This window comes from Cajanus cajan, chromosome 9 (assembly GCF_000230855.2).
Source record: "Cajanus cajan strain Asha chromosome 9, NIPB_CcT2T_4, whole genome shotgun sequence".
NCBI classification, from domain to species: Eukaryota; Viridiplantae; Streptophyta; class Magnoliopsida; order Fabales; family Fabaceae; genus Cajanus; species Cajanus cajan.
In genome coordinates, this window is record NC_138525.1 from 38,258,650 (window position 1) to 38,284,117 (window position 25,468).

Consider the following 25,468-nt stretch of genomic DNA (forward strand, 5'->3'; position numbering starts at 1 on the left):
TTAACTCCAAGTGCTATGGTATGAAAGTTGGTCCAAAACTCCACAAGTCTAGCAAAGGTTCCCTTTTTCTTGTTTTTGGTTTCTTTGTTCTTTTTGGGCTTGTCCAAGTCTTGGCTTTTTTTTTTGTTCAAAGTCCAGCCACTTTTCTCTTTTTTCTTTTGAATTTTATACTATTCCTTTGCTTGGGTTTACACTTGCTTTTGGTGGTTTTGTTAGCAACTTTTTGGAGTATTCTTTTAGCAACTTACACTAGCTCAATGAGACAAAATTTGAGTGTTTTTCTTAAGTTTTTAATAGCCCACGTCTAGCAGCAAAGATAGGCATATTGAAATCAATTTCACACTCAAATTATCAAACATCATGTAGGCATACAAGTTCACCAAGGAATACACAAAAAATTGGCCGAAAATTTGAAGTAAGTATGTGTAAAGGAATTAATCACACATGATATTTTAAGTGATGTAGAACATGCTAGAACTAATTAGCATGCATGATTGACTCTCTAAAGCACATCAAGGACTCACAGCCATTTTATCAAACAAGTGGCATGCATGTCATTTTTTGTTCATTTCAAAGGCTAAGCATAAAAAACTTGGAATTTCTTTCAAGGTAGTTCAAAGAGACAAGCTTATGACAAAACCAAATGGATTAAAAAAAAATAAAAACATTAATGTATAACATGCATCCCAAAATTTCCAGCAACTCAAAAATTTAAAGAAAAAAGCAAGAACCTAAATAAGAAAGCCTAAAATGCCAAGATGATTCACAAAGAACATATGGTATGAATCAACACATGAGAAGAGATTTATGGATCATCAAAATATGGCAGTTAAGATGATTCATTTAGGCACACTTAGGAGACATGTAAGGAAGACATGACATGACCGAATATTTTTAGAGATAAAGAGATTGTTACCCTTGAAGAACCAAGGCTCTAGATACCACTTGATGGCAACCCTCCTTGTATGGATTGAGTTAAGAGCGTGAAAGAGGGATGACCGGACTCCTTGGATCATGGAACTCAAGGTTTCTAGCCTTGGAGATGGAGATGGGCAAATGGTATTTATGGAGGCTAGGTGTTTGATGAAATGCTAAGGTGGTACTCTAGGGTTTTGGCTCACTTCATTGATGGATGAAGGCCACTCCTAAAGGTGAGAACACTCACGGTGAAGATGAGAAGGATAGGTGGCCGAAATGACCAAGGGGACTAAGGAAGAATATTAAGGCACAAAGGCTCTCTTAATATCATAAATTCCAAAGTATTTACAAGGTGTGGGGTGTTGGGTATTTATAGGAGGGGAGGCATCTAGGGTTGCATTTGGAGTAGGCAAATGCATTCCAAATGAAATGCAAATGAACCCTAGATGCAACTTGGTGGCCAAGGATGGAATCTTTGGTTTTAGATTGGCTATATCTAGGTGCATGATAAGACCATGCAACCTTTGCCCTCCACTTGGGCCTAAGCCTTTCTAACACCAAAAATAGATCCAATGAACACCAAAAAAATGCGTCACCCTTCTAGTTAACACCCTAGCCCAAAATTAAAAACCCTAATCATCTAGAGCACCCCATAATACAAGGGTAAAAAGGGAAATACAAGGGAAAATAAATTCTAAGTCCTAAACACCCCAAAATACAAGGGTAAAATTGGAAATACAAGTAAAATAAATTCTATGATTAAAAAGAACTTAGGAGCTAAGGTCCAAAAGTGGCCTCACTAACCCATTCCTCTTGCCTCCTTTAATATATCACCTCTTGGTCTTCTCGACCTTAGTGTTATTCCATCAATTAGTTGTACCTTTCAAATACTTAAGGATTCTCTTCACACTTTTCATATGAGATTCTTTAGGATTAGCTTGGAATCTTGCACATAGGCACATAGCAAACATTATATCAGGCCTACTTGCTGTCAAGTACAAGAGTGATCCTATGATGCCTCTATATTTTGAGTTATCAACATCAATCCCTTTCTCATCTAAGTCAAGATTGCAATTGTTTGATATTGGTGTGGCAGCCTCCTTACACCCTTCCATACCAAACTTTTTCAACAGTTCATTGCAATACTTGCTTTGACTTATGAAAATTCCATCTTGCATTTGTTTAATTTGTAATCCCAAAAAGAAAGTTAGTTCTCCCATCATTGACATTTCAAATTCTCCTTGCATGGTTTTAGCAAATTCTTTACAAAGAGAGGTATTTGTAGATCCAAACAAAATATCATCCACATATATTTGTATATACATTGTGTCTTTTCCAAACTTCTTGACAAACAATGTATTATCCACTTTTCCTCTTTCATAATCATTCTCAATCAGAAATTTGCTCAGCCTGTCATACCAAGATCTAGGAGCTTGCTTCAAGCCATAGAGTGCCTTTTTGAGCTTGTACACATGATTAGGATTCTTGAAATCCACAAAGCCAGGCGGCTGTTCCACATACACTTCTTCTTGTATCAGCCCATTAAGGAAAGCACTTTTTACGTCCATTTGATAAAGCTTGAAATTCTTTAGAGAGGAATAAGCAAGAAGTAGTCTAATGGCTTCAATCCTTGCTACAGGGGCAAAAGTCTCATCATAATCAATTCCTTCTTCTTGATTGTACCCCTTGGCCACTAGTCTTGCCTTGTTTCTTAGAATTATTCCAGATTCATCAAGCTTATTTCTGAAAACCCACTTGGTTCCAATAATTGGATAGTCTTTTGGTAATGGCACTAAATCCCACACTTCATTTCTTTCAAACTGATTTAGTTCCTCTTGCGTGGCCATTAACCAATGCTCATGTTTAAGTGCTAACTGTTCTCACCGGTCTGAGGCCCCCAAGGTAGGGGTTTCCTGCAGAAAGGTGCATAGTCAAGGTGGTTCTAACTGTTCTCACCGGTCTGAGGCCCCCAAGGTGCCCCCATTATAGGGACCCAATTCCTCTCGTCGTAAGTCGATGGAAAGCTCCAACGCACTGTCGGACTTGAGTTCATGGTTATCACCTTGAGTGATGCTTTCCGACAACGGTCTACGGGCACCTATAGACCCATTCGACAACCGGCCGTACTAACATCCACTCCCTATGGCTTACGACTCATGCCCCCGGGTATAGAGGGAACTGTTGTGTGCAAAGGTTTGTGTGCAGTTTTTATTTCAAACAATTGCGGAAAATTAAACAAACAACAGTTATTAAAGCCAAATAAATAAAGCATGTTATCATACAAGCAAGGGGTAATAAAGTAATTTTAACTATTATTTGTTAAAAATAATCTGTCACTAAATGGGACTGACTCTCGAGGCTTCCCCAGTGGAGTCGCCATCTGTCGCCACCGGCCCGAAACGGGCTTTCGGCATTCGCGAAGGATGGTTGGACTCTTTTATTTGTTTAAAAATATGGATTGCTAGAATGACTTATTCTCAAACTGAGACCTTGTCAAACGAGCAATTTTATTAAAAGGCTCACCAATCCATGTTAATCCCAAGCGGGACCCTCCATGGATTAGCGGTTTTCATAAAAAGGAAGGGTTCATGGAGTCGCCACCAATGTTTTACTCAAAACATTGGAAAAAGAAGTTTAAGGCAATCGATTCAAAAATCGACTTCGGCCATGACAACCAGAGTCGGGTAAGGGAGTCGGTTACGCGTGGGGAAGGTGTTAGCACCCCACAGCGCCCCTTTCGGGTTCCCTATGACAGATTATTTAAAAATAATAGTGCGAAATTACTAAATTACCCCTATTTATTCTAAGCAATTATAAATTAACTATCTACATGATGACAGTTTAAATATGTACACACAGAAAGCGGTAAAAGAAGGGACTTTAAAGAGATAAACCTTTGAAGCGTGCTTTCTTATATATCTTGACAGAAATTGGGAAGCGTTTTGGCGTTCCCTCCCTCTACAAGACCGCTCGCTCCCTCCTATAAAATTTTAACTATGGAAATCCGGAGGATTTCCCTTCGACTAGGTTCGAGACTCAAGCAAATGGCTCGTGACTCAAGAACTTCGTCGGATCAACTCTCCGAGTGATTTCTAGGCAGAGCACTGCTCAAAAAAACCCAGAATACTCAAGAAGAGGGTTAAAACTCAGTCCAAAAGTGTAGAATGACGTCCAATTGACGTCATATTTATAGGGATGAGGCGCAATACGGCCTCTGGGGGTCAATACGGTCCGTATTGAAGTTTTGAACTACAATACGGCCGTATTGAATTCAATACGGCCGTATTGAAGTTCAAAAAACTTCAATACGGCCGTATTGAAGTTCAGTGCAGCCGTATTGAAGTTCAGTGCAGCCGTATTGAATTCAATGCAGCCGTATTGAAGTTCAGAAACTTCAATACGGCCGTATTGAGTTCAGTGCGGCCGTATTGTAGTTTAAAATGTTCAATACGGCCGTACTGAACTTTTGGGAGGCCGTATTGGGCTTCATTCCCTCCACTTTCTTATTTTTTGCTACTCTAAGACCTCTAAACCTACAGATTGTCATCCCAGGGTCTTCCAGGGTCTTCCAGGAGTCCTTCCGGCTGACTTTTCTTTGGTCTTCGAGAGTCTTCAAGCTTTATTTCCGACCCGGACAATTTTAGGGGTCTACAGTTGGCCAAGGTAGGCTTATGTGTTTAGGCTTGTTTGATTAAACACTTATGAAGTTAAGAAAATCTTTGTTTATTGACGTTGTGATTTGACAACTTAGATAGCTTCCCTTGAACCTTTCTTGAATTCGGCTCGTGGTACCATCATGGATTTCTCTTTTTTTTTTTTTTGATTGTCCTTATTTTTGCCTAAAACACCCTTTTGTGGCGTTTTAGCGGACTTTTGTTTTCGTTTATTTTGCAACCCTAATTTTTGCCTAGGTCACCCTTTTGTGGGATTCCTAGCGGGTCTTTTGCTCTTATTTTTGCGCAGCCCCCTTTTTGGGTTTCCTGCCGAGCTTTTTTATTTTAAAGGATTTCTTTTTATCCATGATGGCACTTGTCGAGGCCAAGGGAAGGTGCTCCAAGTTGTCACACACACTTCCACATAAAGATGATGTGGGTTTATTATTATTAAGATGATTTTAACCTCATTCATGTTTATTCAAACAGGGTTAAAAATAATGTGGTTTAGAATTTTATTATAAGCAAGAAAAGAAGCAAAAAGAATGATTTCATTATAATCATAGCGGAAACATATGTCCTTATTTCATCACTGATATGGGTCCCAATGTTGACCTCTTTTATCTCTCGGCCCTGCCCCAAATTCACAGTCTCCAATTTCTCTTGATATGGTTGGAGTAGACGAGCTTCTTTGATTTAGCAGTCTTTGCAGATCTGGAGAGATGACCTCCTCATCACTGTCCAACTCAACCCATTCATCCTCAACTTTCGGATCCCGGTCAGAGCGAACAATTACAGACATAATTATTTTATTGGTTCTGTTTAGGTTTAGAATTATTAATGTTAATGAGGAAAGAGAGAAAAGAACAAAAGAGAGAGTGATGTGTGAAGAATGCCTCTTTATTGATATGTATTAAAATTTGTACAAAGACCCTTATTTACATGAAAAGGTTCTCATGATCTCGGGTACTGATCATGAGTTCCTAAAAGAAAAATATGAAGGGGCCCTATCGTGGCTTGTTCTTCTCTCTATTCCTGCTTTGGCCGAGGATTCTTGCTCACGTCGGGCGCTGTTGAATCAAAAGTGATCCACCCGGCATCAATAAGGTCTTGGACCTTGTATTTGAGAGCCTTACAGTTCTCCGTTGAATGTCCTGGTGCCCCCGAGTGGTATAGGCATTTATCTTGTGGTTTGTACCACTCGGGATAAGGTGGATCCATCTTCCTTGGTGGAACGTAGGCTAGAAGATGAGCTTCCACTAGCTTCGGCAGGAGGTCGCTATATGTGGTCGGAAGTTTATCAAACTTCTTCACAGAGTTGTATTGCGACTTTCCTGACTTCGAAGTGGAGGAAGACAAGGAAATGGTTATGGCGCTGACTCCTCTCTCCTTCTTCTTCCCAAAGGTCTTCTTAGCTTTAAAAGATTGGGAAGGTTTAGCTAGCTTCCCACTTTTCAGCTCTTGTTCCACTTTTCCTCCAACATGATGGGACTCATGGTCACTGTGGTGAGACTTATGTACATTATGATGACGCATGAGCTCCATCATTTGCGCCATTTGCTCCTTGAGCTGTGAGAGCTCGGCTGTAAGCTTCTTATTTTGTTCCTCCAACGCGTCCATCTTCTTGATTTTCTGCCGCGCGCGTGAGGACAGAGAGATGACCAGCCACTTTCTAAAATGAATGTTTAATCTAATTTTATTTATGGAGTGAATACGCTCTTGACATGAGCTTGATAACCCTCCATTTTTAAGGCGCTGCCTTTTTAAAACGGAGTGTTACCACCCTCCTTGACTTATGATCCCTCCCCAACGGAGAATCTCGATAATTATGGGTCTCTTTTACTCATGTCAAGAGGTATTGGTGAACCTAAAATGCATGGTTTATGAGGATGCATGATGTCTTATTGGTAATGATGTACATGCTCCTCACTTTTATTATATTTCCACACATGGTCTTTCCTCTCATGTCATGGTATTTTCATGCATGGGGATTATTCTTAGACCTTATCACGAGGTTTTATTAATGCACAAACAATATCACATAAACCTATACACAAACAATTCACTCATCCACGAACAGTCACGAGCGAATCACGAGGTAGGGGTATCCTGCAGAAAAGTGCATATTCAAGGTGGTTCTAACTGTTCTCACCGGTCTGAGGCCCCCAAGGTGCCCCCATTATAGGGACCCAATTCCTCTCGTCGTAAGTCGATGGAAAGTTCCAACGCACTGTCGGATTCGAGTTCATGGTTATCACCTTGAGTGATGTTTTCCGACAACGGTCTACGGGCACCTATAGACCCATTCGACAACCGGCCGTACTAACATCCACTCCCTATGGCTTTCCACTCATGCCCCCGGGTATAGAGGGAACTGTTGTGTGCAAAGGTTTGTGTGCAGTTTTTATTTCAAACAATTGCGAGAATTTAAACATACAACAATTATTAAAGCCAAATAGATAAACATGTTATCATACAAGTGAGGGGTAATAAAGTAATTTTAAACTATTATTTTAGAAATAATCCATCACTAAATGGGACTGACTCTCGAGGCTTCCCCAGTGAAGTCGCCATCTGTCGCCACCCGCCGAAACGGACCTTGGCATTCGCGACGATGGTTGGACTCGTTTTAAATTTTGAAAAATGATGGATTGATAGAACGACTTATTCTCAAACTGAGACCTTGTCGAGCTACCAATTTTATTAAATGATTCACCAATCCATATTAATCCCAAGCGGGACCCTCTATGGATTAGTGGTTTTCGCAAAAGGTAGGGTTCTTGGAGTCGCCACCAATGTTTTACTCAAAACATTGGAAAAAGATTTAAGGCAATTGATTTTATAAATCAACCTTGGCCATTACAGCCAGAGTTGGGTAAGGGAGTCGGTTACGTGCGGGGAAGGTGTTAGCACCCCACAACGCCCCTTTCGGGTTCCCTATGACGGATTATTTATTAAATAATAGCGTAAAATTACTAAATTACCCCTATTTATTATAAACGATTATATATTAAATATCTACATGATGACGAATTTAAATATGCAACAATCAGAAAGCGGTAAAAGAAGGGATTTTTAGAGAAGAAACCTCTTGAAGCGTGCTTTTTATATATCAATGAAGTTTAGGAGGCTTTTTGGCGCTCCCTCCCTCTACAAGCTCGCTCGCTCCTTCCTAAAAAATAATTTTTACTATGGAAATCCAAAAGATTTCCCTTCGACTAAGTTCGAGACTCAAGCAAATGGCTCGTGACTCAAGAACTTCGTCGGATCGACTCCCAGAGAGATTTCTAGGGCAGAACACTGCTCAAAAACCCCAGAATACTCAAGGAGGGAGTCAAAACTGTGTGTGAAAGTGTCCAATGACGTCCAAATGACGTCCTATTTATAGGGATGAGGCGCAGTACGGCCCCTGGGATCAATACGGCCCGTATTGAGTTTTTGTACTTCAATACGGCCGTATTGAATTCAGTACGGCCGTATTGAAATACAGAAACTTCAATACGGCCGTATTGGTTTCAGTACGGCCGTATTGTAGTACAAAATGTGCAGTACGGCCGTACTGAACTCCAAGGAGGCCGTATTGAGCTCCAAACCTCCCACTTTCTTATTTTTGGCTACTCTAAGACCTCTAAACCTACAGATAGTCATCCTATGGTCTTCTGGGAGTCCTTCTGGCTGACTTTCCTTTGATCTTTGAGAGTCTTCGAGTCTTATTTCCGACCCGGACAATTTTAGGGGTCTACAAGGACACACATAATCTTTTTGCCTAAGTGATGGAAACTTATTTTGTTGGTTAGGCCATCATGAATAGTTTTTTTGTCAAATTGCCAAGGCCTTCCAAGTAGAATATGACTAGCATCCAATGGCACTATATCACATAAAACTTCATCTTGGTATTTGCCAATGGAGATAGGTATATTCACTTGTTGATTAACTACAATACCTCCCTCCTCATTGATTGATGGAAAACTTGTTGGAGACCCGGATTGATGTTGAGTTTCCTTCAAGCTCCTCCCTAGATCATGAACTCCTTGATTCTTCCTATGCTTGGTTAAGGTCTCCTATGGAGGAGTGTAGACCCCTAAAATTGTCCGGGTCGGAAATAAAGCTTGAAGACTCTCGAAGACTGAAGGAAGATCAGCCAGAAGGACTTCCAGAAGGCCCAAGGAGGGTTCTCTATAGGTCTAGAGGTCTTAGGATAGCTAAAATAAGAAAAGTGGGAGGAATGAAGCCCAATACGGCCTCCCAGAGGTTCAGTACGGCCGTATTGAACATTTTGAACTTCAATACGGCCGCACTGAACTCAATACGGCCGTATTGAAGTTTCTGAACTTCAATACGGCTGCATTGAATTCAATACGGCTGCACTGAACTTCAATACGGCTGCACTGAACTTCAATACGGCTGCACTGAACTTCAATACGGCCGTATTGAGGTTTTTGAACTTCAATACGGCCGTATTGAATTCAATACGGCCGTATTGTAGTTCAAAACTTCAATACGGACCGTATTGACCCCCAGAAACCGTATTGAGCCTCTTCCCTATAAATATGACGTCAATGGGACGTCATTTCACACTTTCACACACAGTTTTAACCCTCTTCTTGAGTATTCTGGGTTTTTTTTGAGCAGTGCTCTGCCTAGAAATCACTCGGAGAGTTGATCCGACGAAGTTCTTGAGTCACGAGCCATTTGCTTGAGTCTCGAACCTAGTCGAAGGGAAATCCTCCGGATTTCCATAGTTAAAATTTTATAGGAGGGAGCGAGCGGTCTTGTAGAGGGAGGGAACGCCAAAACGCTTCCCAATTTCTGTCAAGATATATAAGAAAGCACGCTTCAAAGGTTTATCTCTTTAAAGTCCCTTCTTTTACCGCTTTCTGTGTGTACATATTTAAACTGTCATCATGTAGATAGTTAATTTATAATTGCTTAGAATAAATAGGGGTAATTTAGTAATTTCGCACTATTATTTTTAAATAATCTGTCATAGGGAACCCGAAAGGGGTGCTGTGGGGTGCTAACACCTTCCCCACGCGTAACCGACTCCCTTACCCGACTCTGGTTGTAATGGCCGAAGTCGATTTTTGAATCGATTGCCTTAAACTTCTTTTTCCAATGTTTTGAGTAAAACATTGGTGGCGACTCCATGAACCCTTCCTTTTTATGAAAACCGCTAATCCATGGAGGGTCCCGCTTGGGATTAACATGGATTGGTGAGCCTTTTAATAAAATTGCTCGTTTGACAAGGTCTCAGTTTGAGAATAAGTCATTCTAGCAATCCATATTTTTTAACAAATAAAAGAGTCCAACCATCCTTCGCGAATGCCGAAAGCCCGTTTCGGGCCGGTGGCGACAGATGGCGACTCCACTGGGGAAGCCTTGAGAGTCAGTCCCATTTAGTGACAGATTATTTTTAACAAAAAATAGTTAAAATTACTTTATTACCCCTTGTTTGTATGATAATATGTTTTATCTATATGGCTTTAATAACTGTTGTATGTTTAAATTTTCGCAAATGTTTGAAATAAAAACTGCACACAAACCTTTGCACACAACAGTTCCCTCTATACCCGGGGGCATGAGTGGTAAGCCATAGGGAGTGGATGTTAGTACGGCCGGTTGTCGAATGGGTCTATAGGTGCCCGTAGACCGTTGTCGGAAAGCATCACTCAAGGTGATAACCATGAACTCGAGTCCGACAGTGCGTTGGAGCTTTCCATCGACTTACGACGAGAGGAATTGGGTCCCTATAATGGGGGCACCTTGGGGGCCTCAGACCGGTGAGAACAGTTAGAACCACCTTGAATATGCACCTTTCTGCAGGAAACCCCTACCTCGTGATTCGCTCGTGACTGTTCGTGGATGAGTGAATTGTTTGTGTAAATGCTTAGGTGCAATTGTTTGTGCATTAATAAATAACCTCGTGATAAGGTCTAAGAATAATCCCCATGCATGAAAATGTCATGACATGAGAGGAAAAACCAATGTGTGAAAATATAATAAAAGTAAGGAGCATAGACATCATTATCAATAATACCTCATGCATCCTCATCATCATTTATAGGTTCACTAATACCCTCTCGATGTGAGTGAAAGAGACCCGTGACTATTGAGATTCTCCGTTGTGGAGAGATCATAGGCCAAGGAGGGTGATAAACTCTCATCTTAAAAAGGCAGCGCCTTAAAGATGACAGATTATCAAGCTCACATCAAGAGTGTATTCATACCATGAATAAACTAATTAGAATAAAACATTCATTTTAGAAAGTGGCTGGTCATCTCTCTGTCCTCACACGCGCGCAGAAAATCAAGAAAATGGAAGCATTGGAGGAGCAAAATAAGAAGCTCACAACCGAGCTTTCACAGCTTAAAGAGCAGATGGCGCAAATGATGGAACTCATGCGTCAACATAACGTCCATGGATCAAGCCACAGTGACCATGGGTCCCATCATGAGGAAGAGGAGGTGCATGAAGAAGAGCCTCCACACGCCATACCTATTGGGGCTGGAATTATGATTAAAGAGCCCGAAGTTTCAAAGGAACAATTCCACGCCCTAGAGGATCGGCTAAGGGCTATGGAGGGGCATGATTTCGATATTAAAGATGCCGCCGACATGTGCTTAGTGAGGGATATTCAATTTCCTCCTAAATTTAAAGTGCCAGATTTCCCGAGATACGTGGGATCGACTTGCCCCAAAAGTCATCTCACCATGTATTGCCGAAAAATGGCTGCATATGCTACCAATGAAAAACTCTTAATTCATTGCTTTCAAGAGAGCTTGGCTGAAACCGCACTCAATTGGTATATGCAGCTGGATGGAAATCTAGTACACACATGGAGGCAGTTGGCCGACGCCTTTCTCAAGCGCTATAAATACAACATCGACCTAACACCCGATAGGTCAGATCTTCAAGCCTTGAGTAAGAAAAATGATGAATCTTTCAAGGCGTACGCCCAACGATGGAGAGAGTTGGCGGCACAGATAGAGCCCCCGCTGTCGGATAAGGAGACGGTGTCCTTATTCATCAACTCGTTGACTGGTCCCTATTACGATAAAATGATAGGGAACACAACGACACTCTTCTCGGACATCATCACCATTGGGGAGAGAGTGGAACAAGGACTTAAAAGTGGGAAGCTGGCTAAGCCTTCCCAATCATATGAAGCTAAGAAGGCCTTCGGGAAGAAGAAGGAGGGAGGAGTCAACGCCATAAATATTTCTTCATCTTCTTCCACTTCGAAGTCGGGAAAGTCGCAATACAACCCTGTGAGGAAGTTTGATAAACTTCCGACCACATATAGCGACCTCCTACCGAAGCTAGTGGAAGCACGTCTTCTAGCTTATGTTCCACCAAAGAAAATGGATCCACCCTACCCCGACTGGTACAATCCACAAGATAAATGTCTATACCATTCGGGGGCACCGGGGCACTCAACGGAGAACTGCAGAGTTCTCAAATATAAGGTCCAAGACCTTATTGATGCTGGGTGGGTCACCTTCGATTCGACAGCGCCCGACGTGAGCAAGAATCCTGTACCAAAGCAAGAGTAGAGAATGGCAAGCCACGATAGGGCCCCTTCATATTTTTCTTTTCTTTTCTTTTAGGGACTCATGATCAGTACCCGAGATCATGAGAACCTTTTCATGTAAATAAGGGTCTTTGTACAGTTTTAATACATATCAATAAAGAGGCATTTTTCGCACATTACTCTCTTTTTTGTTCTTTTCTCTCTTTCCTCATTAACATTAATAATTCTAAACCTAAACAGAACCAATAAAATAATTATGTGTAATTGTTCGCTCTGACCGGGATCCGAAGGTGAAAGGGTTGAGTTGGACAGTGATGAGGAGACCATCTCTCCGGATCTGCAAAGACTGCTAGATCAAGAAACTCGTCTACTCCAACCGTGTCAAGAGAAATTGGAGACCGTGAATTTGGGGCAGGGCCGAGAGGTAAAAGAGGTCAATATTGGGACCCATATCAGTAATGAAATAAGGACACATGTTTCCACTATGATTATAATAAAATCATTCTTCATTGCTTCTTTTCTTGCTTATAATAAAATTCTAAACCACATCATTTTTAACCCTGTTTGAATAAACATGAATGAGGTTAAAATCATCTTAATAATAATAAACCCGCATCATTTTTATGTGGAAGTGTGTGTGACAACTTGGAGCACCTTCCCTTGGCCTCGACAAGTGCCATCATGGATAAAAAGAAATCCTTTAAAATAAAAGAAGCTCGGCAGGAAACCCAAAAAAGGGGCTGCGCAAAAATAAGAGCAAAGAACCCGCTAGGAATCCCACGAAAGGGTGACCTAGGCAAAAGTTAGGGTTGCAAAATAAACAAAAAAAACAAAAGTCCGCTAAAACACCACAAAAGGGTGTTTTAGGCAAAAATAAGGACAATCAAAAAACAAAAATAAATCCATGATGGTACCACGAGCCGAATTCAAGAAAGGTTCAAGGGAAGCTATCCAAGTTGTCGAATCACAACACGACTTTTTAACTTCATAAGTGTTTAATCAAACAAGCCTAAACACATAAGCCTACCTTGGCCATCTATTCTTACAAAAAACATTTTTGAAAAATAAATCCCCTCTAAAACACAAACTTCAGAACAAAAATATCTTTCTTTCCTTTTCTCTCTTGTCCCAAAAGATTTTAGGATAATCTAGTGGAAGCATGGAGAAATAAATCATCACTGATAATGGATCTAATCTGAACAACAAAATGGTGGAAGAACTGTGCCAAGAATTCAAGATCCAACACCATAACTCTTCCCCATATCGGCCAAAGATGAATGGGGCAGTCAAGGCAACCAATAAGAACATCAAGAAAATAGTGCAAAAGATGGTTGTCTCATTTAAAGACTGGCACGAGATGTTACCCTTCGCTCCTCATGGCTATAGGACTTCAGTACATACATCTACAGGAGCTACTCCATTCTCCCTCGTTTATGGGATGGAGGCAGTCCTACCCATCGAAGTCGAGATACCTTCTCTAAGGGTAATCATGGAAACAAAACTTTCCGAGGTAGAATGGGTTCAAAGCCGATACGACCAGTTGAACCTTATCAAAAAGAAACGGCTGAACGCCATATGCCATGGTCAAGCCTATCAGAGGAAGATCAAAAAAGGCTTTTGACAAGAAAGTCCACCCTCGAGTCTACCATGAGGGAGAGTTGGTAATGAAGAAATTGCTACCAACTCAAAAGGACAAAATCGGAAAGTGTGCCCCAAATCACGGAAGACCATACGTGGTAAAACGAGCCTTCTCAGGAGGAGCACTGATCCTCACAGACATGGATGGAAAAGAACTTCGATACCCAGTCAACGCTGACGTGGTAAAGAAGTACTATGCTTGAAGACGTTGCTTGCATAGGCCCGCTAGGATGAAAACCCAAAAAGGGCGTCCTAGGCAAAAGTTAGGGCAAAATAAAAAGCCCGCCAGTATAAGGGTACTAGGCAAAACAAAGGCGAATTTATCCCCGCTAGGATACGTCCTAGACAAAAATTAGGGGCAAAAGAATAAGATGCAAAAACAAAGCAAGCAACGATCACTTGAATCGAAAACCGAAAGGCGGATCAAGTGATTATCTTCTAGAAGCAAGCATCTTGCAGCATCTACACTCCTGGCACAGGCATCTCACCCGAAGCAATTAGGGGAGCGTAAAGAGCAACAATTACAGATATAATTATTAAGCCCAATGTATATAGCCTACCCTGGCCAGCCATTCTTCAGAAATTCCTTCTGTATATCTTTCTGTAAAAAAAAAAAACACTTGTGAATATCAATAAAATATCTATTCATTTTCTCTTCTCTCTTGACCATGTGATTATGCCTCTAAAATTGGTATTTCTAAAAATTGTATGAAATTCCTTAATAATCGGTCAATAAAGAAAATTGGAGGGGTTCCTATAAAATCCATAATCTCCTGCATAAAAGGCTCACAAAAATATTTCCTCATGTCGATGACAGAAATTCCTCCAAGAAAAGGAGGATAGGGAGAGCCATTCATTTTCTAAAAAAAAAAAAAAAAAACATCAACAAAATTAACTTGCATTTTTGTGCATCACACACACATTAGTTGCACATTCAAAGACCTTATCATGAGGCAATTGCATAAAATAGAAAAAATAGAAAATTGCTTGTGTATGACAGCAGTCAACAAAAGCCGAAAACGAAAAAAGGCAAGGATACAAACAATACTCCTCAGTTTGTACAGAATAATTGAGCCTGGAGAGGCTTGCTGAAAAAATACTTCCTCAGAATAATTGAGCCTGGAGAGGCTTGCCGAAACAATACTCCCACAGAATAACTGAGCCTGGAGAGGCTCGCCGAAATAATACTCTCTCAGAATAACTGAGCCTGAAGAGGCTTGCCAAAATAATACTCCTCAGAGACATTTCTGTACAGAAAAAGCCAAAACCAACAAAAAAGGCAAAAATACAGAAAAAGCCAAAATCAACAAAAAACACAGAAAAAGCCAAAATCAACAAAAAAGGCAAAAATACAGAAAAAGCCAAAATCAACAAAAAGGCAAAATACAGAAAATCCAACAAATTATACAGAATAACTGAGCCTGGAGAGGCTTGCCAAAATAATACTCTCCAAAAGACGTCTCAGCACGCATTCTCGGGCTGAACAAAAAACCAATTCATCATACAGAATAATTGAGCCTGGAGAGGCTCGCCGAAATAATACTCCCTCATCAGAATAATTGAGCCTGGAGAGGCTTGCCGAAATAATACTCTCTCAGAATAACTGAGCCTGGAGAGGCTCGCAGAAATAATACTCCCCAGAGAAACCTCAACTTCCACTCACGGGCCAAATTCCTCAGTGAAAGCTATCAAACCAAGATCAGCAAAATTCCCCAAGGGAGGCTTGATCATCTAAACAGAATATCCAAGTCGAAAGGACTTAAACTTCCTCAGTGGAAGGTAGCTTTCCAACTCAAGCGATGAGTGAAGCTAAGCCTGAAGAGGCTTTCTAAATAATACTCTGGGATAAATAAACTTTAAATCCCCACTCGCCTACTCAGAGGCACCCCCTCAAGAAAAATCACAAAAGACAAATAATCATTCCCCAAGCGGAATCCGGCACTCAGCCGAACACCAAACATCAAGATAATTCGCCTACTCAGAGGCACTCTTTCAAAAAAGAAAAAAATCCAAAAGATCAATAACAATTCCCCAAGCGGAATTTGGCTTTTCAGCCAATCATTGAACATCAAGATGATATGCCTAACAGAAGAGGCTAATCAAAATCAATGACAAAATCCCCAGCGGATAATAGCCTACACAGAGGCAACAAAACCAGAAAAACAAAAAGAGTCGCCCGAATAAGGATAATCGGGATACTCCACCACCGTCAAAAGGACATCAGCCAACCATAAGGCACCGCTCATCTCAGAAAGAGCATCTTTGTGTCTACACCCCAAGGAAACAGAAATTCCTCAATGGGCACCAATTACGCAATGCAAAATTGGGACACAAGAACCTATGAGTAACTGCACATCCCCTAGACGGATCCCTGCGTTATCCAGCCCTCAGCGGCACCAAAATCAAAAACAACCGTCGAAGCAGCATCGTGGACTGTGGAGACAAAACTATCACAAATCCCTGGAGAGGGTAAACTCACGCTACCCAGATGTCCAGAGCACCGAGGTATGCACAATCCCTGGAGAGGGCATACTCAGCTACCCAGATGTCCAGAGCACCGAGGTATGCACAAAGCCTGGAGAGGCAATACTTAGCTACCCAGATGTCTAGAGCACCGAGGTATGCACAAAGCCTGGAGAGGCAATACTTAGCTACCCAGATGTCCAGAGCACCGAGGTATGCACAAGCCTGGAGAGGCAATACTCAGCTACCCAGATGTCCAGAGCACCGAGGTATGCACAAGCCTGGAGAGGCAATACTCAGCTACCCAGATGTCCAGAGCACCGAGGTATGCACAAGCCTGGAGAGGCAATACTCAGCTACCCAGATGTCTAGAGCACCGAGGTATGCACAAGCCTGGAGAGGCAATACTCAGCTACCCAGATGTCCAGAGCACCGAGGTATGCAATGAGCCTGGAGAGGCGACGACTAATACTCACCCTGGAGAGGGAAAACTCAACCTGGAGAGGCTACTCAGCAATTTTCCACCGGAAGACACTACAAGTCGGAAGGATGGCCTTATTCCCCGGACAATTGGGTCAACTCCTTTACTTATCAACCGGTACACTAAAAGGCCGTTTGACTAAGTAAAGGGGGGGCAGCTGTAGACCCCTAAAATTGTCCGGGTCGGAAATAAAGCTTGAAGACTCTCGAAGACTGAAGGAAGATCAGCCAGAAGGACTTCCAGAAGGCCCAAGGAGGGTTCTCTATAGGTCTAGAGGTCTTAGGATAGCTAAAATAAGAAAAGTGGGAGGAATGAAGCCCAATACGGCCTCCCAGAGGTTCAGTACGGCCGTATTGAACATTTTGAACTTCAATACGGCCGCACTGAACTCAATACGGCCGTATTGAAGTTTCTGAACTTCAATACGGCTGCATTGAATTCAATACGGCTGCACTGAACTTCAATACGGCTGCACTGAACTTCAATACGGCCGTATTGAGGTTTTTGAACTTCAATACGGCCGTATTGAATTCAATACGGCCGTATTGTAGTTCAAAACTTCAATACGGACCGTATTGACCCCCAGAAACCGTATTGAGCCTCTTCCCTATAAATATGACGTCAATGGGACATCATTTCACACTTTCACACACAGTTTTAACCCTCTTCTTGAGTATTCTGGGTTTTTTTTTAGCAGTGCTCTGCCTAGAAATCACTCGGAGAGTTGATCCGACGAAGTTCTTGAGTCACGAGCCATTTGCTTGAGTCTCGAACCTAGTCGAAGGGAAATCCTCCGGATTTCCATAGTTAAAATTTTATAGGAGGGAGCGAGCGGTCTTGTAGAGGGAGGGAACGCCAAAACGCTTCCCAATTTCTGTCAAGATATATAAGAAAGCACGCTTCAAAGGTTTATCTCTTTAAAGTCCCTTCTTTTACCGCTTTCTGTGTGTACATATTTAAACTGTCATCATGTAGATAGTTAATTTATAATTGCTTAGAATAAATAGGGGTAATTTAGTAATTTCGCACTATTATTTTTAAATAATCTGTCATAGGGAACCCGAAAGGGGTGCTGTGGGGTGCTAACACCTTCCCCACGCGTAACCGACTCCCTTACCCGACTCTGGTTGTAATGGCCGAAGTCGATTTTTGAATCGATTGCCTTAAACTTCTTTTTCCAATGTTTTGAGTAAAACATTGGTGGCGACTCCATGAACCCTTCCTTTTTATGAAAACCGCTAATCCATGGAGGGTCCCGCTTGGGATTAACATGGATTGGTGAGCCTTTTAATAAAATTGCTCGTTTGACAAGGTCTCAGTTTGAGAATAAGTCATTCTAGCAATCCATATTTTTTAACAAATAAAAGAGTCCAACCATCCTTCGCGAATGCCGAAAGCCCGTTTCGGGCCGGTGGCGACAAGGAGGAGGCCTTAAGACCACCACGGTTGGTGGAGAAACTCTCCCAAGAGGCGCCACTCCTTGTTGAAGAGATAAGCCCCTTCAATTCTCACCACACTCTTCTATGAAGGGATAAGAGAATTGGATGAACTCAAAGAGGTTTAGGGACTTTTGGAAGAGAGAAATCTGAACTCTATTCAGAATATACAATCTCAATTACATCAAAAGTGTTTTACAAAGAAGGAAAAACGAAATTATAGGAGTAGGAAGCTTGGAGAGTAAGCTAGTCTTAACCATGGTTCACTAGGAACCATGGTAAGTTCTAGCTAACTACTCATGGTCTAGAGGCTTGGAGAGCAAGCTTCTCTCTTAGCTTGCTTGGTAAGCTTGCTAAGGAGAAGCTTGTGCTTCAAGCTTCCAAGCTTGAGAAGCACCAAGCTATTTGGCCAAGTGTGAACACAAGTGTGAACACATCTAGGTGGGCGGCTCTTTGGAATTATTTCACTCCAATCACGTTTTAAAATTGTTAATTTGGTTTAGTTAGGTTCATCCAATGTGAATGGAACCTAGCTAAATCAAATCTATGAAAAATTAGGAGTAAAATGAGTCCAATATGTAAATTTTAGCCTAGGACCACCTTTTGGCTAAATTGCTAGGAACACTCTCTAGCTTACTAGAGACACTCTCTAGTTTGCTAATGCCACTCCTATTCCTACTACTAGAAAACTAAGAAAGAGTGTATTTCTAGGTTAGGTTAAATGGAGTCAAAGTGCCCAAGTAACCTACCCTAGAAACAATATACAATAGCTACTAGAAAGGAAATAAAGTGCCTCACAAATACAAAGGCAAAAATACACCTATACAAGTATCTACTATATACAAGGTACAAGAAAACAACTATACAAGTATGTACAATGGAAACTTAAGAGACTAATAAGAGGAACTATAATCAATGCTCATGATGAGCAAAGGTCTTTGAAGCACCTCCTCTTTAGAAGTCTCCTCTAGCTTCCTAACCATGGACCTAGTTAAAGGCCCAAAGGTCTTCATGGGTGAGCCTCCTTGGATCAACCTTCGCTTTTCTTGGTCTTACCTCTTCCAAATGGATCCTTGGGGATTAGATTTCCATCATACCCTCCCCCTTCGAAAGGATTTGTCCTCAAATCCCGTGGCCCTTCCACAAGGATAGCATCACCTACAAAAATAAGAAGCAAAGCATTAGTAATAAAATATGCATATAATACATGTGGAAAGTGCACCCTATGAGGAATCCCTTCTATAGTCCTACCAAGGGTTCTTAGACTTGGATGGATGGGTTCTCTAAGCATAAGAATAGGATCCTCACTATAGTGTATTCTAAGTATAGAACTAAATCCTAAAAATGTGATAGTGCTAAAACTATAAGAAACTAATGAAGTACTCCTACATTCTAAGGTATCTTGCCTAAAGTACCCTATGTAGTAACCTAGGCTTCTACAAGAAAACAAAGTGAATATAATAAGGAAACTACCTAGACAACCTTTGATCATATTATATGTTAGATACATCATGGATGAGGGTGTAAAGAGTTTAAAAGAGTCATAGACTCTAATTTGGTCTTGAAGGGAAGTAGTCAAGTTAAGTTCAAAGAAGTTTGAACTTCCCTTAATGATGGAGGACCATCCTTGAAGACACACGTGGGCCCCATCACTAGGTCCATGGCTAGGAGAGTTGAAGAGGAGGAGGGTGTTCACACACCAAAGGATACTCTCCTCATGATCATAGAGTATTAGTACTCTCCTAAGCCTCATTAGTATAGGGTTTATTTTATTTGCCAATTTTACCCTTGTATTTTGGGGTATTTTAGTCATAGGATTTATTTTCCTTGTATTTCCCATTTTACCCTTGTATTATGGGGTGCCTTAGATGATTAGGGTTTTTATTTTGGGCTAGGGTATTCCATTAGGAGGTGACGCCTATTTTGGTGGTTTTTGGACATATTTTTGGTGTTAGAAAGGCTTAGGCCCAAGTGGAGGGCAAAGGTTGCATGGACTTATCATGCACCTAGTTGTAGCCAATCTAACCCCTTAGATTCCATCCTTGGCCACCAAGTAGCATCTAGGGTTCATTTGGCATTGCATTTGGAGTGCATTTGCCTTGTGAATTTCGGCCATGCATTGCTCCAAATGCAACCCTAGATGCCTCCCCTCCTATAAATACCCAACACCCCACCACTTGTAAATACTTTGGATTATATGAATTTGAGAGAGCATTTCTTTGCCTCAAATCCTATCCTTAGTCCCTAGGGTTGCTTCGGCTAGCCTACCTTCATTCTCCACCCTTGGAGAGTGATACCTAGAGTGGCCTCCACCTACCTTGGAGTGAGCCAACCTAAATCACCAAACACCATCACCTAAAAAGCTTCCGCCCAACCACCTAGACCTCACGGCCATCTTCCTTTTCTCCATCCTAAACTTCCCTTTTTGTCTTCCTTGTTGAACCTAGATCAAGGGCAAGGTCTTCCCCTTCATACTCTACATCAACCATGGAAGGAGGAACCCATCAAGTGGTATCAAGAGCCAAGGTTCTACAAGGGTAACATCTAATCCTTTTGAGTCTCTTTGAGTCTTTTTGAGTCTTTTTGCTTTCGGTCACTTCCCTACTCCTTGCTTTCTTTGTGTGGCCGAATAGCTTTAGGGTTCACACCTTGTTCTTGTGAGCCTTCCATGCCATTTTAGGTTTCTATGTTTTAGGGTTGCCATGCTTTTCATTTTCTTGAGTCTCATATGAACATGAAGAACATGCTTTTTAATTTTTGAATCCACCTAAAGTTTTGTCATTTTTGTTTCCTATATTTTGTCTACATAAATTCCATGTATGTGCCAAACACTTTGCATGAAACAAATCAACAAAATATGCCATTTTGCATTACATAGTGGGCGTGCCATATATGAACCATCTAGGAGTCATTCATGCATGCTATTTAGTTCTAGCATGTTCTATGTAATTTTTGTCATCCATGTGTAAATGCCTTCTTGCACATGCTTTGCCGCCCCACTTCCTTGCATTTCTCACTTGATTTAGTCTATTGTATGCCTAATGAAACCCTAAAAGAATCTAAGAGGTGTGCTGAATTTTTTTGTGCAAAACTACTTGTCCAAAATAGTACAAAACCAATTCCACTAAAAAGATTCCCTTTGGACCTCTAAATTCATGCCACTTGTCATCACCTCCTCTCCTAAAAGTTTAACCTAATTTTTGACCATCCACAAGTGCAAAACCTAAGCAACAATTGGGCTTAATTTAAAAAAAATTCGGACCCAAGACTTATAAAAGAAAAATTGCCGTGAGCAACAAAGAACAACATCAAAGAACAAAAAAAAATTTGGACCAAAAAGGACTTGTTGCTAGACTTGTGGACTTGGACAAATACCTATGCATTTGGGAGTTGAACCTATGACATTTTGACCTTATTTTGGGACTTTTCCTTTGGCTGGACCGAAACTATAAAGGACTTAATCAAGTGAACTAAAACACTTATTCATTCTAGTGCTTTTCTAGGATTATTCTCTTTGTGTGCCTCCTTTCTTTGATTGAGTCTTAATTTTTTTTAGCTTGTCTTTCTTGGCCTCTTTTGTTTTGTCATCTTAAATTCTCTTTGAGTTTAGCCTTTCTTAATTGTGCTTTTCAGTTTTTATTTCTTGGACTCTTGCTTTGGGTTGGTTTTAATTTCATTGTAGGTCAAAACCCACTCTAGTCAATTTTCACACCTTTGGTGGATTTGAGTGGAGGGGTGAACCGAATCCAAGCCTAGCCTTTGGAGGGACTTACACCACACATAAAGGAGTGAACAAACACTTGGAGAGGTCTAACACGTTTGTTCATTGTGAAGGAACCCAATTGGAGGAGTTGAAGACTTAAATCCTTGTTTTTGTCTAATTTTTGCTTAATTTTCTCTCTCGGCCTCTTTGTTGTTTTTGGCCTTAGTCTCATTATTTTGGTTTGTAATTTGGCCATTTTTAAACCTCTTCAACTTGGTTTTAGTTCGTGTAGTTGAAGGTGATTTGAAAACCTTCACCTAGGACCTCGACTAGAACATATTTTAAGTGCTTTCCTTTTGCATGTTTTAAAGCTTTTAGTAGTATAATTGCTTAGGACTTTATCTTTGTGCAATTACGTTTAGAAGGCTTGTTTTGCCTACTAGGGGTAACGTGCACACACTCACTTATTGCTTGTGCTAATTGTTTTGTAAGAAAAGTAGCAAAAGGCTTAGTGATTTTTACTTGATAGGGCTTGGTTATTAAGTGATTCATTGTAGTCCACCTCCCCTTGAAAGTTCACTTTGTGCACTTAGGCCTTTCCTACCTATCTTGCACCTTGAAAACCTTTTTGTGAAAACCTTTTATCACTCACTCTTTGTGAAAACCATTTTTTTCAATCCCTTTTTGAAAACAATTTGTGAAAACCTTTTCTTGATCAAAGATGAGTGATCATTCTAGTGTCCATGGTCATAATTCTCGTAGTACTAGGTCTAGTGTTAGGGATGAACTTAGGGAATTGAAAGAGTACCTACGAAAAAAAGAAGAGGAAAATATAAAAAGAGAAGAAGAATTAAGAAGAAAAGAAAAAGAGTTGGAAAAGAATAATGATGAAATAAAAAGATTGCTAGAAAGGTTAGTTGTGGGAGAAGAGGCTAGTGGTTCAAGACCAAAAGTCACTTCTCCTCAACCCTCAAGAGGTAAGGGGCATATGTATGCAAGTGATCATGAGGAGGAAGGGCATCACACCCAACCTCTAAGTGATACCTTCATTAGTAGCCATCACAATGATGGTTACTATCAAAGACCCCCAAGGCATCATAGAAATAGGGAGTCTTCCAATAGGGAACCCAACATCAATCTTCCCTCATTTCATGGCAAAGATAATGTTGAAACTTATCTAGATTGGGAAATGAAAGTGGAGCAACTTTTCTCTTGCCATGGAATAAGTGAGGATAGAAAGGTTTCTTTAGCAACCCTTAGCTTCCAAGGGCATGCTATGTATTGGTGGACCTCCTTAGAAAAAGAAAAAAGAATAAACCATGAGCCTCCAATTCAATATTGGAATGAGCTCCGTAGTGCCTTAAGAAGGAGGCATATTCCTCCATACTATGACCGAGAGCTTATGGATAAGCTTCAAAGATTAAAACAAGGGTCCTCTAGTGTGGAAGAATATAGGCAATCTATGGAGTTACTCATGATGAGGGCTGGGATAAGGGAAGAAGAGAGGACCACTATCTCAAGATTCCAAAGTGGTCTTAACCTTGAAATAAGGGACAAAGTTGAGCTCTTACCATATAGAGATTTGAATGAGCTTGTTCAACTTTGTTCTAGAGTGGAGCACCAACTCAAAAGAAAAACTTTTAGAAAAGACTCCACTCCATCTTATTCCAAGAGCTTCAAGAAGGAGGGCCCCTCTTCCAATCCTTTCCCTAAAGAAAAAGAAAAAGAAACCTCTCAAAGGACAACTTCCAAAGACACTAAGACTAGTGACATCAAGTGCTTTAAATGCCTTGGTCGAGGTCACATTGCCTCTCAATGCCCAACAAAGAAAATCATGATTTTAAAGGGGCAAGACCACTATAGTAGCCTTGATGAAGCTACTTCTTCACCTTCAAGTGATGAAGAAAACTTAGAGTCCGAGGAAGAAACTCACCCTTGTGAAGGAGACTTGTTAATGGTTAGAAGGCTTCTTGGAAACCAATCTAGTACCCTAGACCAATCCCAAAGAGAGAACTTGTTTCATACAAGGTGCAAGGTTTTAGAAAACACTTGTTCTCTTATTGTGGATAGTGGATCTTGTTGCAATTGTTGTAGTACTAGATTGGTGGACAAGCTATCCTTAACTACAATGCCTCACCCAAAGCCTTACAAATTACAATGGATCAATGAGGAGGGAGGTATTGAAGTTAATCAACAAGTGAATATACCTATCTCCATTGGCAAATACCAAGATGAAATTTTATGTGATATAGTGCCATTGGATGCTAGTCATATTCTACTTGGGAGGCCTTGGCAATTTGATAAAAGAACTATTCATGATGGCCTAACCAACAAAATAAGTTTCCATCACTTAGGTAAAAAGATTGTGTTGTGTCCTCTATCACCTTTTCAAGTGAATGAGGACCAACTCAAGATGAAAATCAAAAGAGAGGAAGAAGAAAAAAAAAATAAAAAGCCAAAAAAAGAAAAAAAAGACCTTTCCCTTAAGAATAAAGAAGGGAAAGAGGAGGTGCCAAGTTTAGAGGAAAGTGTCCCCTCTAAAGAAGTTGTTCATAAAAGTGTTTTATCCCTTAAAAATGATATCAAAAACACACTTTTGATTGAACAACCTTTGTACCTTCTCTATTTCAAAGAGACACTTGCTGCCACTAGTCATGAGCTTGAGTCTCTACCTCAAGAGGTTCAAAAACTTTTAAAGGAGTTTGATGATCTATTTCCTCAAGAAGTCCCTAGTGGACTTCCACCTTTAAGAGGAATAGAACATCAAATAGACCTCATACCGGGTTCTAGTCTTCCTAATAGGCCCGCCTATAGGACTAACCCACAAGAGACCAAAGAGATAGAAACTCAAGTTGATGACTTGTTGAAGAAGGGTTGGGTTCAAAAGAGCCTTAGCCCTTGTGCCGTCCCCGTTCTTTTGGTGCCTAAGAAAGATGGCAAATGGAGGATGTGCACGGATTGTAGGGCCATCAATAACATTACAATAAAGTATAGGCACCCAATCCCTAGGTTAGATGATATGTTAGATGAATTGCATGGGGCCATCATATTTTCCAAGATTGACCTTAAGAGTGGTTATCACCAAATTCGAATCAAAGAAGGTGATGAGTGGAAAACCGCTTTTAAGACCAAATTTGGTTTATATGAGTGGTTAGTGATGCCTTTTGGCCTTACTAATGCCCCTAGTACTTTCATGCGCCTAATGAATCATATTCTTAGGGATTGCATAGGAAAATTTGTGGTTGTCTACTTTGATGACATCCTTGTGTATAGTAAGACCTTAGATGATCACCTTGGGCATCTAAGGCAAGTCTTAATAATTCTTAGAGTCAACCACCTCTATGCCAACCTTGAAAAATGTACCTTTTGCCAAGAACAAGTAAAATTTTTGGGTTTCATTGTTGGCAAAGAGGGAGTCCAAGTTGACTCCGAGAAAATAAAGGCTATCCAAGAATGGCCCACCCCAAAGAGTGTTGGAGAAGTTAGAAGTTTTCATGGCCTAGCTAGCTTTTATAGGAGGTTTGTAAAGGACTTCTCCACACTTGCATCCCCTCTTAATGAGCTTGTTAAGAAGGATGTACCCTTCCTTTGGGGTGAAGCCCAAGAAAAAGCGTTCAAAACCTTAAAAGAGAAACTCACCAATG